This window comes from Leptidea sinapis, chromosome 20 (assembly GCF_905404315.1).
Source record: "Leptidea sinapis chromosome 20, ilLepSina1.1, whole genome shotgun sequence".
In the NCBI taxonomy this organism is placed as follows: Eukaryota; Metazoa; Arthropoda; class Insecta; order Lepidoptera; family Pieridae; genus Leptidea; species Leptidea sinapis.
This window is the reverse complement of record NC_066284.1, coordinates 9,717,684-9,732,272: the sequence shown is the minus strand read 5'-3', so window position 1 is coordinate 9,732,272 and position 14,589 is coordinate 9,717,684. Positions and strand designations below refer to the sequence as shown.

The 14,589-nt window shown below is 33.8% G+C and overlaps 1 protein-coding gene across 3 annotated transcripts in view; it reads left to right on the top strand.

Annotated features, from left to right (window-relative positions):
• Positions 1-803: 803 nt before the first annotated feature.
• Positions 804-14,589, top strand: part of LOC126970124 (muscle calcium channel subunit alpha-1-like) — a 90,820-nt gene continuing 77,034 nt past the window's right edge. For 2 of the 3 annotated variants that reach the window (XM_050815854.1, XM_050815852.1), the window contains exon 1: positions 805-1,158. The gene's annotated coding sequence lies outside the window, so the exon portion shown is untranslated. Of the gene's footprint in view, positions 1,159-14,589 lie in introns of all 3 variants that reach the window. The other variant, XM_050815853.1, reaches the window with a different exon arrangement.

Genomic DNA, 14,589 nt, shown 5'->3' with positions numbered 1-14,589 from the left:
CTGGACCGATTTTGATGATTTTTTTGTATGTTTCAGTGAATTTGAGATTGGTGTGTGTCTTCAGGTGGATTCGAGAATGGTTTAGATTCACAATTAAACTACCTCCTACACGGCTGGACCGATTTTGATGTTTTTTTTGTTTGTTTAGTGAATTTGAGATTGGTTTAGATTCTCAATTCCGTCCATATAATATAATTCTCTCCGTCCATATAAATAAGAACTCCTCTTAACGGCTGGACAGATTTTGCAAATTTAAGACGTGTGTACAGGACAACGTCTGTTGGGTCCACTAGTTTTCTATATTTTAAAGAACACTTAAATAATTTAATTAAATTTCATGTAAATTTGACGGTGGTATATACTCGTATTATTCTTTGCTTTTTTTGTGTTGAGTAGATTTATACATCAATACAGCTTTTAAATTTTCTTTCTTTGTCGAAATGAGATTAAATATCAAATGGGTACAGAAAATCGATTTTAAATCAAAATATATATTTTATTCCAAATTGCATTTAAGATCTCAATAACTTGACTTCACGAATAAAAATGTTACGAGCAGTATAAAAGTTTACCCGCTTATTATTAAAAAAGTGTTTTAAATAAAATAAGAAATTAAATTGATGCAAAAAGCGTCTTTATATCTATTCCAGCCATAATAATAAAAGTGCAAAAGATAATAGTTATTTTAGTGAAACCATAGAGTGCTTTCGATTTAGCTCAGTAAAATAGCAACGAGGAAAATGTTTAACCTCTGTGTTGCGTTGCGCATGTGTGCGTGACGCCATAACCCGCGATTCTAACCTATATTCGAATTTCGAGCTTCGGTGTAACGGACGCGCGCGGAGCTTTTATTTTTAAAAATAAAACATTTTCGGCAAGCATTCCATGTAGTTGATACTTTTTGGTTAATGAATAATTAATAAAAATTCAAATTTCGAATTTAAAATGTTGTTATAGAGTAATGCAAGGATATGTTTAAAAATAGTGTTTCACGAAAATCAGGTGCAGAGCTAAAGCTCTGTGTATTTCGGTGACATATCGCTGGCCTCGGCTCGGACATAGTTTTGGCGGGATTCGTGTTTTTTTTTTATTGTGTCGTTTTAAGTGATAAAGTGATAAAGGTGATTCCATTTAGCTTTGGATTTTTTTTAGAAATCGGTGAGTATTTATGGATCTGCATTTATTTCTAACGTGACTTTGTCTGGGTGAATTTTGTTTACTAGTATTGCTAGATGCTAAAATAACTCTTGACTAATGATGAAACATCTTTAACATGTTTTGTTACTGAAAATATCATCACGATTCTTCGAAAAGTCAATTTGGTCAATTGTCTGCAACATATACATACATACATACAAATTCTCAAATTATATATAGTGTATTACTTATAACAAACTATAAATATCTAATATATAATTTTCTCATGTCGCGGTGTTTGTAGTTAAACTCCTTCGAAACGGCTAGACCGATTCTCATGAATTTTTGAGTGCATATTTGGGTAGGTCTGAGAATTGGACAAGATCTATTTTTCATCCCCTTGAATGTTAAGGGTCCACGGCAATTTTTTTTTTATTTTTTTGAATTTTTTTTGAAATATGTTTGATTATGAGTCAGCATTAAAAATACATACAACTTCAAATTTTAACCCATTTACGATCAACAGTTACTTTTGTATCGCGATTTTAATATCGGCAATACAACGTTTGCTGGGTCAGCTATCTATATCTATGAAACTATAAAACTTGCCCTACGGTTTAGTGTTGTTATATGTTTGCGGTTCTTTTATTGAGGTTCGATTCTTGCTGGAATAATCGGTTTTTTTTTTCTGTATATATGGGTATATATGTTATTATTCAATTATAATGTTGCTGTTCAAATAAATGTTATATGTTATAATATGCCGATGGAAAAATATTTGTTTTTTAAATATGATATTAAAATCGCTAATTGAACGTCAAATAACTCTCACCCATTCGAAAATTTATGCCTCACTTGAGAATAATGGGCGTAAAAACACAACTGGCTTCATATTCTTTTTTAAAAGTTCAAATTTATAAATTTAAATAGCCGGACCGCGGCGGTTGCTACATTCCCAATTTATGGTATCATTAAGTCATTTATGTTATAGTAACCTTCAAAATTATTTAGAATTTCGTAATAAGTCATGCTGTGAGAGCATATACATCGCCCTACAAAGTACTTACTCACACTACTTACCCGAGTAGTAGGCATAATAAGTTGATGTTTGTTCCTGGTGCCAACATGATAGATAGTGAATATTTTTAAAAGTGCTTGAAGTGAATTAAAGTTTGATGAATAGCGAAATATTCATGACAGACCACCTACCATCAAGAGACAATTTGATTTCCCATTGATGTCTTGCATATTAATTATTTTTTATAACTTAATTTTAATATTTAACGCCAGGTTAAATATTAAAAAAGTACATACATATTGTTTTCGTTCTTCTTATGTATCCGAGGCCAAAATTGATGCTATAATTAATAAATTATAAATAAATAAATTACATTTATTTCAAAGATTACATATACATTTTTTAGTGGTTGAGACTTCCCAGTAAGTTGTCTTAGGACACTTGTATTTAGAAAACAATATAGAAATAAACAGAAATTATTAAAAACCAAATTTTACAATTTACAATTAATTGTATGTTCTGTGTGTGTGTTTGTGTGTGTGTGTGTGTGAGTGTATGAGGGAACGAGTGAGTGTGTGCATGTGGGTTTGAATTGGACCTTTAATTGGGTCCATCTATACAATGCGTGTGTTTGTCATGACAGTCTGATCAGAAGATATTCCGTTTCATCATAAGCAAGACAAGTTAGCCAATTATTTTAAGCTTTTCTGCATAGATGTAATGTCATAGGATATATATTTAGGACACGTAATTATTGTGTTTGTTTATTTGTTTGTCCGCGCTAATCTAAGAAACGGCTCAACTGATTCACTGATGTTAATTGTAGTATCTTTGTAACATTTAGATATTGTTTCATTCCAATTGGGTACCTAGCTAAATAGTAGATTGTTAACCAAGGGTCGAAAGAATCAATTCCCGAGGTATTTAGACCGAGTAGGAATTGATTATTTTACACGTGTTAAACACTTTACTTTTCATTTCGAATATGAGGAAAATAAAACTAGTTGTTTATCTAAACTATTTATTGATAATATATCATAATATTACATAGTAGTACCTATTTAAAATTAATTGTCAAATTAGGACAATTTATGTCGACTTTTTAAATTTTAAATATGGAACTCACCGCGTAATTATTGCGGCTTATTCCGCTCAAAGAAGTTTGTGCTAAGTTCAGACTGGCTGTTTAGAAAGCCACATGGCCGCATCATTTTTTTTTAATTAGTTGTTTTTTTTACATAAAACTCTTTACAGCTGAAAGCAGTTCTATTTTTGAAGTTCATTCCGGCCCTTAGGTGGGAAGTAATTTGTATCAGTTTTTCCCTCTCTATGGAGGAAATCAGCATTTTCCACCCAATAATCAGATCAAGACAACATTACTTTCCGAGTATGAGAAGTGAAAAAAAAAATTACATTAGTGAGATTATACGAATCAATTGACTCAGGAAAATTCGCGTGCGCTCGCTACTATGATGTAGATTTCTAATCATGAAAATTTATTTTAAATAACTCATTTATCTACATGCGGTAGTAACTCTTATTCCTTCAAGATAGGAGTTAATTTAGCAAAACACGTTACCGATAACAGAAAAGTTATAAATGACTGAACAGATCTTTGCTGTCAAACAATATATATAAAAATCGATGTATTTGTTTATATGTCCAAGCGATATAGTCGTTTCGGGAGATAGACGGAACAATAATAATTATATACTACTTTATGTCAATCTCTTACATATCTCAGACTTAGATAATTTATAAGTTTAGATAGAGCCTCTTGCTGTTAGGCAACGCATGACAACAGGGCAGGATTATCACTTTGATGTGCATGAAAAGCTACGTCTTACACTATCAGTCACTTTGTTTTAGTGTGCGTGCGATTGATGAAAATAGAGGTTAACAGTTCACCGCTATTTTTTTTTGACATGTTCACAGCTGCCACATTCAGTTTAGTCGTATAAATTATCTAAGATCTCGGAATCATAAATGTATGTATGAGTAAAGCTCACAAATTCAAATTAAATCCAGTGCAGTTTGCACACAATCGCTTCATTTTGTGTTTAATTTTATGAAACAGCTGTTCTACGGAAACGCTATAATATAATCATGTTCTAGTCCCAAACACTAATTGCTTGGATAATCTACAAAATGAATTCTAATTTTAAACTGCTTTTAGCTGTAGTGAACGTTTATATGTCAATTGACAATAAACTGTTCACACATAACAATAATTAAAATAGAATAAATTAATTTAAATCGAACTCTTTACAATATATATAAATTGGTACGCAGATGTAGTTGCTAACTATGGGCCATATAAGAAAGCTCATGGTCGCTCAGAGGGCAATGGAGTTTCCCTGCGAGATCGCATCAGAAATGAGGAGATCCGTAGGAGAACCAAAGTAACCGACATAGCCCAAATGATTGCGAAACTGAAGTAGCAGGGGGCAGGGCATATAGTTCGACGGACAGATAGCTGTTGGGGCAGTAAAGTCCTCGAAGGGCAACCACGTACCGGAAGTCGCAGTGTTGGTAGGCCCCCCACAAGATGGGCCGACGATCTCATCAAGATCGCTGGAATACGTTGGATGAGGGCAGCACAGGACCGATCGTCGTGGAAATCTTTCGGGGAGGCCTTTGTCCAGCAGTGGACGTCTTCCGGCAGATGATGATATATAAATTATCATTAAATAACAATAAGCTTAAATATTTTGCAAGCTTATATATTTAGCTTGTCAGTGAAAGGCCACACTACTCGAAGATTATATCGTGCGATCAGATAAAATTATGATTACCAATAAACCGTTTAACTTGGCAGTGATTTCATTTGGCATGACTAGGGCTAATCTTGAAGAGACTCTCAAAATATCTATATTATGTAAAATAATAGCTGATGTCCGTGACTTCGTCCGCGTAGATAAAGGTTTTGTTTTAAATAATAAGCAAGTTTGGAATTGAAGATTATCTCACGTCCTATTCTAGTTCCGGTTCCATTTTTTACTTCCGTTCCCAACATATTATATGAATCTTATTTCGAGGAAGATTGCTATGGCAAATTAAATCTACTTTTGATATAGTTATAGCTCATCGACGTGACATTCAGTTTTTCACAAATCCCACGGGTTCATGGATTTTTCCGGGATAAAATGTGCCTGGTCTTTTCCCAAGCTCTAGTCTATCGCTGTACTAAATTACGTCAAAATCGGTTTTGTAGCTCCGGCATAAAATTGTAACAAACAAACATACATTCACATTTATAATACCTATTAGTCAGGATTACTTCCATTATGTCTCTCAGCTGCTGATAATAGATACCTTCCGTAATCGTATGGCCAGATTTTAGAAAGCTGTAGTGAAAGACACCAGCACTAAATCCCACCAAACACTTACAAGTAACTTTTTCTGAGTAAATTTTTGCTTGGAACAGGATATCACTGGTTCTCCAGGGTTCAGCCATTTTAATTTACATTCAATATTTTTATTTAAAATAGGATATGAAATTATGAAAGTCAAAATCTACCACCCATTCAAAAAAGTATGCTTCAGATCTGAGAAGAACGGATACAAAAAACTCAGCTGTGTATTTTCCATAAAAATTACGTTACAATGTAATATCGCACAAGAAAAAAATATTATTTAATAGGAGGGCGGGCGCTCCAAATCTGTGGTATCATTAAGAAGGTTATTTATGTTATAGTAACCTTTACCACACAAATGTTTTTTAATAATTCTTTTGAATTTCGTAATACATTTGTTCTGAACATTTTCTGTTATCTTATTGTGAAAGCATATACATGACCCCACAAAAGACTTACAAACTCAACTTAGCCGAGTAGTAGGCACAAAAAGTTGATGTTTGTTCCTCGTGTTGACATTATGGCTGTGGCTTTAATTCTTTGTTATCCACTTTGGTCTCCAACAGTCCAAGGGACTGCCCTGAAGGTCGAAATTTCTAGAACAACCAAAAATTTACCGTGTTATCTTTTGCGACACCACCGCCAAACATATCCTTAAAATTTTAACTTGTTTCTGCAGAATTGGCAGAATTCGAGGTCGTGTATAAAGCGATATTCCTAGTTTTCCAATGTGCGATATGAGCGATGCCAAATAAAAAGCTAACCAGAAAAAATATAAATGAATAATGCATATATTTTGGATCAAAGTGGCCAGAACGAAAAAGGCCAATTTCATATGCGAGGACCAAATTAATTAAAACAAATTAATAAAAATAAAAACTAGTCTAAGAAATGAGTGTGAGTGTTTAGGTTGAACAAATTCCATTCTTTTATCATATATCTCTGTCACTCATCACGATATCTCTGGAACCATTAGAGCTAAAGACTTAAAGTTTGGTAGGAATATTCTTTTCATCGAGCAGAAGTCAGCTAAGAACGGATTTTACGAAATTCTACTCCTAAGAGGGGTTGCGGGGGCATTTTATGTACAGAACAACGTCTGTCGGGGTCAGCTAGTTACTTAATAACTAAGATTGTTGTCAAATCTTTTTTCTCAATTTTTCTTCAAGCATTTTATTTTATTTGGACAGGACAATGTCCTGTCCGTTCAGTTTGTAATATATAGTCGTATGCATGTACTATGTAGACTGTATTATGAACACAGTTCCATAATATTTGTTCGTGTTGGAATTTGTAGGGTGGGGGATATTTACGAGGTTATGAGGAGGGGACACTGACCTCATTTTGACGAAACTTCAACACGTACCGTATTAACATAAGTTTATTTAGATATTAACATGCTCAATATGAGAGTTCTGAATGTTTTCGTAGTATACTACGGATATTTGTATGTTTTTCTATAATAATTTATAAACATATTACTCTAGGCCTGATGGAACAATAACAAAAACTTTCATGAATACAGAGCTATTATTTTATTGAACAACATGAGTTATTAATTAAATCTAATTAGAATCGATTGCTGAAAGAAGCCGTTGCCTCTTATGTGGGAAGCGATGGATTCGATCCCCGCTGGCCCTAACCAGCTTAGTACCTATACTAAGGCATTTTTTTATATTAGAAGGGGCAACCGGTCATGGATATCTGCAACACCAGGGGTCAAAGGATTCGTTGTCGGCCTTTAAGTTTTGAGTATTCTCTATGCTTGAAGATCCCTAAGTCGCATCGGTTCGGGAACACTGCAGCCGGCAATTGATTTCACAAAGTGGCTGTGCTAGGCAAGAAATTTCTGGCCAAATACGTGGTTGTAGAATGGCAGACGTCAGCTTGATGTGGGTGGAATAGCATTTTGACGTAATGCCAGTTGATGGAATTCGGCTGCTAGTATCAACCCGAACAAGTCCTCTGAGTGCACTCCCCGTGATAAATAGGGTAGAGGATGCAGAGTACCCAAAGCTTACTATTACGCATCGCCAAAGAATCAAGCTGATATTACTTGTTCGTCGATGATTCGAGCCGCTCTCCGTTGTACGCGGTCAAATGGAAGAAGCTATTGGGAAAGATAATAGGGAGCACCCGCCGTAGGTGATTACAGTACTCCATGTGAGGCTGAATTTGTGCCTTATATACTTGCAGGCATTGGCTTTAAGTAAAGTACTCTCGGTTTATTGAGTACGCCAAGCTCTTCAAAGACTTATTTAGCCTTGTCTTCCAAGTGACGATGAAACTGAACGTCGTTCGATATATCGACGCCGACGGCATTTAGAGGAGTGATCTAGAATCGAGGGGATACGACAAAGGGAGACTTTTAAACTGTACTTATTTTGTCGGATTCATTCTGAGAATTTGCATCGTTTTGACTTCAGACACAAGTTTGTTGTGGTTCTCGACGAGTCACGCTATCGCCAAAACTATTCTTCAAAACATATATCATAAACCCATAATATGTTTTTCATACGAAACTGTTACATAACATGTTATATATAGTACCTAAGCTGTAATCTTATTTTAGCCAATCCATTACTATTTGTCAGCCTTGTATTTATAAAAAAATAATAATCTTTGAAGTTTTTTTTTTAAAGAAAAATTTTCGAGTCGAGACGCAGGAGAAAGACGTTCACCTGATAATAAGTGATACGCCTGCCCATTACAATGCAGTGCTGCTTGAGATTCTTGAAGAAACCAAAGATCTGAGCGGCATTGCAATTGCGTTCATCACTTTGAGACAAGATGATAAGATTAATTCGTCCAACAGTTGCACTAAGAACGGCACCCTTCAAACTAAAACAATGAACCAAAACCGAAAGCAATGTATTAAATGCCTACTGCAAATAAAAGGCATAAGGGCATTTATTTTCTCAAAATTGATTCCTTTAGAATTCTTTTTGATGTCATTTCAATACTAAATCTTTCAAAAGACTTAAATGTTGGATTCAAATCTGCAACAATATAAGATTATGCAACAAAAACTCCCAAAATTAACAATGCGTAAGGATAACCCCTGAGTTATCCCGATCCTTTGGTTGCGAGAAATAAGATTATACTATTGCTACATCTCTCATAAGAACTTTGATCGTAATACTGACGTTTGATCGTTAAAATACTAAAAACTAAACTGAAAAATATATATTTGGAAAAAATCATCCTTATAGGCAGAAGAAGCTTAAAGGGTGAATACCTAATTACGTAATGCCCAGGCTTATACTTTCCAAAACTGTCATTTTGGTTTCTAAGATTTGCTTCTAATTAACCTCAACAAACCTTGTTATTTGAAGGTTATTTACATTGTTATTTGGTACAGCTGGTGTTGATATCAAAATACGATTTTACGACTAAAGCTCGATCGTCAGACACTTATATCGATCAATCAAAGGTTACACTTGAGCGCTCTTATAATTACAATGAAATATAAATAAAACAACATCTGTTAAGAATCTGGTTTTTGTCTGTGTTATAAAACTGGAGTAAAGACATTTTCTTTTGTGTATGTTTTGTGATGCTGATATAAAGGCGGACCAAAATTTACGAATCTAAATTAATGCAGCTTAAATGTTTTGTCTTCGTTGCGTAATATCTACAGTGACCACAAACCATGAAACCCTAACACATAGATTTTTTAAAACAGAAGCAAGTTATTTTGATTCAAAATTTCTTACATTTTTGATGCTGTTCGTCCTTTAGCACTAGGGGTATGCTTACATTGATGGAACTGGCGAGTTATTGAAAGGCATTTATTTTCTCAATACTCCTTAAAATTCATTTTACGTCAGTTCTATCACTATTTCCGCTAAGAAAACAAACATAACAATGAAATAAATAAATCAAAGAAAATTTATGTAACTATCTGGGAACTTTAATAGTAATAGTGGCTTAGTTTTTAAAATTTACTTAGCTTACTTAGTTACATATTTTATGTATTGAATGATGATGTACTGAATATCTATGTCCCAGGGCACAGCACAGGGCTCAGTTTTCGGGCCATTGTACTACATAACCTATGGTAATACCAAACATAGTCACAAAGTGTGAGCTATTCCAGTCACACCTATATAAACCAAAAGATGAAATAGAGAAATTACAGCTTGACATTGATAAAATAATTGAATGGTCATATTAAACTGGCCTGATAATAAAAATGATAAAAAAAGCTTGTACCACAATTGCTTAAACCTACAAATAAACTGTACACGAAAAGTGTACTAAGAACACTACTATCACAATACAATTCATTAGCTGAATCAATTAACTGTTACGGACTATCGAGTTTTGGAAGAACATATAAAAGCCACTTAGATAGCAATTATATACACTGTAACTTAGAATAATTAAAACGATTGTTCCAAATTATATTAACTACTACCATGCCGAATGTTTTAAAGACCATCGTAAAATATAGATAGTAACAAAAACAATTTGGTGAGGCAAAACTGCTTTTCCAAGATTTTCTAATCTTTGGTAGAATAAACTAAATTACATGGTTACCAGGCCATAATATAATAAAGTCTTAATAAATGAACTTCCTACATCTTAAAAAGAGGAGATAAGAATTAAAAATATAAAAAAATATTTTCTTGATAATTTTATGACTGATAATTATATTCTTAATAATAACTAGATGAATGTCATGGGTATGAAATACAGATACACACATCCTGTATAATATTATGCAGTAACAAAATTACGAGTGAATAAAAGCAATAGACGTATTTATTTTTTGTTGAGAGGAGGAAGGAAGATGTATACACTTTACGTACTTACGTTTAAAACGCACTGATGTATAGTGTTATGTATGTGTGTGTGTGTAAGTGTATATGTATGTGAGTATATAATAATAATATTGACAAACTTTTTACACAAATTATCTTGCCCCAAATTGGGCATATAGCCACTTAAATATACATAAATACATATAAACATCCATGACTCGGAAACAAACATCCATATTCATCATATAAATGCTTGAACCGGTAGGATCGCTAACCACTCGGCTATACAGGTCGTCAAATAAATGTAATACATAATATAATGTGTGTATGTGGTTAGTGTTTGTTTTGGAAGTGTGTTTGTGATTGTGTATGTGGTGTCAGTCTCTCCGTCTGTCCGTGTGTGCGTGTGAGTGGAGTGAAAGCGATTACAGGTTTGGGTATCTCAGTCGGGCAACAATGTTGGTAATTTTCGGGCCGCTGGCCGTCGTCCGAGTGACGAGTGCCAGCGGTTTGCTGAACTTGACCGCGCCTACGCCTGCGAAGGCGGTGTGGATGAGAATGAGTCTGTGTATCAGTGGGTGTCTACTGTGACACATAAGTATACGGTAAGAGATAGTTTTGTTTGTCTGTAATGTAATTTGTTGCTATTCAATAGCTACAAAGAAGCTGTATCTGAATAAAGGAATCACGAACTTTGTAAAACATTTCTATAAATATCCTATTCATATATGACTTTGTTATCAGTGATATCGTAATAGGCCTTGTATTGATCGGTTTTATCTCCTTCATACACATGTTATCCTAGTATTTATCTATCAATTAAAACGTCAACCTACACACAACACTTCGTCAAAATAACAGTAAAGTTATAATGGAATAGCTATAAATTTTGTATAACTTTACCGACGTTTAAAGATGGATATTATCAACCAATTATTGTTTTTCTCAAACAGAGACGATTTAGTGATCACTTATAATTACCATTATTCTGTGTTGGCCAGAAGCCCGAGACATATATGTTTAGAAAAAAATATAAACAAAATGATGAATAATCCAAAATAGTAAAATCTCATTATCCATTAGACGTAAAGGAAATAATTATGGATGATTCTTTTAAATATGTTTTTTGAAGTAATCGTTAAATATTTTAAAAAATTAGGATAAAAATCACTTATTGGAAGGCAAAAACTACCACCCATTCTAAAAAGTATGCCTCAGACCTGAGAAGATCGGACGTAACAAACTCAGCGGGCTTCTTTTTTTTTATAAAAATATGGTTACAATGTAATATCGTAGAATAAAATTTATTATTTAATAACCTGTGATCGGTTGGGAGTACCCTATCAGTGATATCATTCAGAAAGTCAGTTATGTTTTTTTACCTCGCAAGTTAATACCAAAAAGAATATCAGGTTGCATTTATAAATTTGTTTAGCTTTTTGTGGATTTGTAAGATAATTTTTATTTTTAAAAATTGGTGTAGACTTAACGGCAATCTGACATTACGCTGTGACATAAAGTGGATAAAGAAAGTTTGTTGTTTTTTTGGCTTTACGCTGCGGTCGGAATTGTACCTTCGTACCTTCTAGCTGGACATAACTATCATATATAACGTTTCCAGTTAGAAGAAAACTAAAAGAGAGAATAAGTTATAGTTTAAATGAAATACCTAGTTTATACCAAAATTATTAAACGAAATCTCGGTAATTAAAAATTGGATCATAACTGAAGATTGCTTCTTTTACGGCCGAAATTAATAATCAATCTAATCTTTGATCTTCGGCGTTGGCGTAGAGCGTTTGTTTTTTAATATTTTTAGTATTACTTCACAGCATCAAAGAAAAAAGAACATAATAGTAATCGCCATACTAGGTTTGTATGGAAGAATGATCGAATAACGTCAGTGAAAGGACTTAGTTATTTGGGATTTCACTTATTACAACTTAAAGGAACTTTAGATCTTACTATCAATTTGACTCCAATAGCCCAGTGGTTAGTTACCCTGCCTACTGAGCTAAAGGACCCGGGTTTGAAACCCGGTAGGTGCAAACATTTATATGATGAATATGGATGTTTGTTTCCGAGTCATGCATGTTTATAAGTATTAATGTATGTTAAAGTATGTATATTGCATAAAACATATCGTTGTCTTGTACAAGCTATGCCTAGTTTGGGGCAAAATAATTTTCATAATAGTTTTTCTTTTTGACAGACAGACAAGGAAGGGCAAAGAAGTGATCTTTTTCTTTTAGAGTTAACAGAAACTTAAAAACGGAACCCTAGTTAACATACAGGCATAATAGAACCGTACCTCATATTTAAGAGCTGTTAAACAAATAATTTATTCCGCACTCCAGGACATGTGTTAGCACTTAGAAAGCTTTCTGAGTAGACTTCTCAATTAGATTAAACGCACTCAAGATTAGATTTATACGGTTATATTACCATTGTTCTGTTTAATCATTGAATATACTCAGTTGATATCGTAAATTTGTAGTTGGTTGACGTACTATTATTTTTTGTGGATGAGAGGACAAACGAGTGTTCGGCTCACTTAATGTTAAGTGACCACCGCTGTCCACATTCTCTTGCAATACCAGAGGAACGACAGGTTGTTGCTGGCCCTTTAGAAAAGTGCACTCGCTTTTTTGAAGGTATCCACGTCGTTTCGACCTGGAAACACCGCACCACTAAGCTCATTCCACAGGTTGTACGTGAAAACCGCACTGTGGAGGAACGCGTAGATATTTGTGACCAAATTAATTACACAAATAAAGTTTAGAAACAAAATTTTCTGAGCGATGCGGGACTCGAACCCGCGACATCTAGCGTTCCGTGGGTTTGCTCTTACCAACTGAACCAACCGTTCGGGTGATATATCGTTGATAAAATCTTGCATGCTTTGTTCAACACTCAGGTTGTGGCTTCATCTACAGGATCTACTTTACAGTTGATAACCTGCTAAACCCCAATATTTGCATATTAGGAAATTGACTTGAGATGTCGCTCTTGCAAACTAAGCAATTTGTTATCTTTCAAAGTGATAACAATTTTAAACAGATTTATTACACAAATAAAATTAGAAAACAAAATTTTATGAACGATGTGGGTCTCGAACTCACGACCAGCGTTTGCCAACTGAACCAACCGTCGAGTGACGTATCATAGATAAAATCTTGTATCCTTTGTTTAACTCTCAGGATATTAATTAAGTCTCATTTGCCTAGTAATTTCACTAGTTACGGCGCCCTTCAGACTGAAATAATAATGCTAACACATTACTGCTTCACTGCAGAAACAGGCGCCGTTCTGGTCCCATAATCTTGCCGGCATCCTGTGCAAAGGAGCGTCCCAATACAACTCATTCTTACTATTTATTGAACGTTCCTCGTAAAAACAGAGATTATTATGATATGGCCATTCTTTATAGAAATCACGAATAGCTATCTTGTTATTTAAAGATAAGGTTAGGTTGGCTATTCGCGCAATTTAGTAAACAAAAACACAGACATACAATAAAAGTGCTGAAATTATCTAGAAACAGATAGATATACGTGTGCGAAATAGATTTTTAAAGGTCGGCGCACATTATTATGTGTGTCTGTTGTATATTGTGTACCATCTGAGTTAATACGTATTGAAAAGACTAAAACTACCATCCGTTCTTTTATTGAGATAGTTTTTGGTGTATCCTTGTTTTATTAAGTTTATTATAAACAACTTTTTACTATCTTAGTACGTATTGAAAGTGTGTATAGCTCAGAGGTTGATATTCGACCATAATTCAGTTAGTTTTTAAGTTTGATCTTTATAAGCGTTTATTTGTCAAATACTATATATATCTCTATAATGTTATATTAATTTAATGTATTAATAAGGCATTTTATATTACTAATAGGTTTATGCACTTCTTCGCCATATAAACTTTTCAAAATTCAAAATTCAAATATTTTTATTCAAAATAGGATTTAAAATCACTTATTGAACGTCTAAAACTACCACCCATTCAAAAGAGACTGCCTCAGACCTGAGAAGAATGGGCGCAAGAAACTCAGCGGGCTTTTTTTTTTTATATAAAATATGGATTACAATGTGATATCGTACAATAAACATTTATAATTAAAGAGCCTGGGGTGTTCGCTTTATTCCCAGTCCGTGGTGTCATTAAGAATATCGTTTATGCTATAATGACCTTTCCCACACAAACGTTTTTTAACAATTCTTTTAAATTTCGTAACACATTTGTTTTGTACATTTTCTGGGATCATATTGTAGAAGCATATACATCGCCCAACAAAAGACTTACTAACTC